Source organism: Acyrthosiphon pisum, chromosome X (genome assembly GCF_005508785.2).
Source record: "Acyrthosiphon pisum isolate AL4f chromosome X, pea_aphid_22Mar2018_4r6ur, whole genome shotgun sequence".
NCBI lineage: Eukaryota > Metazoa > Arthropoda > Insecta > Hemiptera > Aphididae > Acyrthosiphon > Acyrthosiphon pisum.
Window position 1 is genome coordinate 68,445,540 of NC_042493.1, and position 2,736 is coordinate 68,448,275.

Genomic DNA, 2,736 nt, shown 5'->3' on the forward strand with positions numbered 1-2,736 from the left:
AAAGTTTTCTTTTAATTCTAAGATTTGGAAATTTAATACAAGGCTCCTGACATATTTTTACAATAGCAGTTGCAAAATAAAAGGAATACATTGTCACAATTTTTATTTATAAGCATTTAAAGTTCAAATTTATACGAAATATGTCAAAATTGCGAAAATTTGCAAGTAATTTAGTGGTTGAAAAATCGTAAAAATGTTTTCTTTTATAACTAAGTTTTTAAAATTTGGTACAAGGTTCTCCATAAGTTTTTCTTTAAAAATAATATATCCTAGACTGACAAATCATCTCCGTTCAGAATCGTTTTTCGTATACAATGATATAATATCATTGGATTCAAATTTAATTCCATCCATTACAGTAACCCACTTGTAACCTACTGTACAGCAGAGCGACATTCACGACTTACCCGCCTTTTTTATATTTGATTTATAACAATTTTAATATTTTTTCTTTATTTAGGACCTGCATGTTATTGCTATTTATTATTAAAATAAAATTCTAATAATTTATATTTTTAATGGCATAAATAAACTAAAAAAATTAAACTAAAAAAACATTTTTAACCATACCTTTGGTCTAAATAGATCATAGACAGTCCTAAGTCTGTTAAAATGGGAAAGAAAATTATATTATATGTATCATATATATATGTTGTTTAAATAAGATATTCATCACGTGAGACAAAAAACTCAACCAAACATTTCACAAAATGTTGACGATTGTCGAAAATTGTTTCAGAGATTTAATGAGTATCCAACCGAACAACGATCGAGTTTGAGAATTTACGGATTATGTTTTTGATAATTATATTGATGAACAATCAAGATTTCCGGCAAAAATTCGGTCAGAATTTAATTCATCAATAATGAGAACCACAAATTCCTGCGAGTCGTTTCATTCGCATTTTAATTCTATGTTTTACACAGCACATCCAAATATTTATCAGTTTTTAGAAGTTTTAAAAAACGTACAGATGATAGACGCATATATTAAAATGAGAAGATCAGAAATAATGAAAAAAGAAACTGTATTAAACTAAAAGGAAAATTTATAAAAGACAAAATGAATGAAAAAAATGCAGGAATAATGAATAGATTTGATTTTGCAAAATTAATGTCTTATACATTTTTACCAACACACGTGTGATTTTTGTAAACAATATTTTATTTATATTATTATAAATGTAGTACTCACCAAAAAAAAGAAATTAAGAGCCCAACTATAGTGTTGTACCTGTGAAAATTCCGGACCCAACTAGTATAGCATTTTTGGATTCGGGACCCAACTCGGATGTAGCCGACTTTTTAAGCACGGGGGTTGACCTCAGCCTCCTGGGTCTAAAGGTTAATGCTTCTAAGTGCAACCCGCCACATCTGTCTGGCAACCACCCAGTTGGTATCCGGGACACGGGGTTTAACCTCAATGACACTCTTCTGAGGCCCCTGCTGTATTGGGAAGCAGCATCTTTCCTGGAGAACCAGGTGGATTTCAATGTTCTCCCAGCGTTGTCTAATTGGCGGAGATCACCGTATTGAACTTAAGATTTCCCGGAGTAATTTGGCACCTTAAATACGTTCTTATATCCATCCACCACAGCACATGTGCTGGACGGTGATCGTTTGAGCAAAGATATTAATTTTGACAAAAAAATTAATAGTCTGTTTGGGCGAGGGAAATTAGTTTTATCTACGTAAGGTGAAATCCTGGTGATTTGGATGCGAATGTTTTTAAAAATTGGGTTTATTATTAGTTATTATTTAAATATCAAAAGAAGTGGCAGAGGTCTTGACACGCTATTACCAAGAGTTGCCAGACTTGTCATCGATTCGAGTTCCCCGTCTGGTGACGAGAGACAATATTATCAATTATGAGTTAACACGGATTTTCTGATAGTTCTGACTTCCGAAGCAGCAGTGTCAGCACATTTACGTGTCATATCTTCCAACATTACAGCCAAATGTATCATGTTAATGTGTAAATTGAATGCAACGGACTAGTTTGATTATTACATTTTGTGAACCAAACCCTAGTCAGAAACAATGTCGAGAGAGTGATTGCCTGGTTTAATTCTTTTTATTTTGTATATATAGATCACCATCGAATGATATCCAGGAATTTTTGACTATGTTAAATAATATCCTATCAAATGAAAATACATGCAATGACATAATGGCATTATTAGGGGATATAAATATTAATATAGTTGGCATAAACTCGATTGATAATGACTATTTAAATATGTTGTCTTTATATAATTTTAAATCTTTTATCAATGTTTATACTAGAACTCCAAATCATTTCAGACATTCTTGTATAGATCATATTTTTGTTAAATTTAATAGTATGATAAATAATTTTGAAGCTGGGGTAATACAGACTAGTATAACTGATCATTTCTTAACAGTATTAGCCATACCAATAAATGTTAATTCAAAATCTAAACACAATAATAATAATAATAAAAAAATTGAAATTATTAATCACGAAAAGTTGAATATTATATTGAAATCTGAACAATGGGAAGATGTGTATAGTACCTAATAATGACATTAATAGAAGCTGTAATATATTTTATGATAAAATTAACAATGCTATCAGCTTGGCAACCTCAATCAAGAATGTAGGCTCCAGATATAAACGTATTAAAGAATGGATGACAGCCGGTTTATTATGCTCAGCACGTAAAAAACAATATCTCTCTATGAAAATTAAAAAACACCCTAACAACACATCTT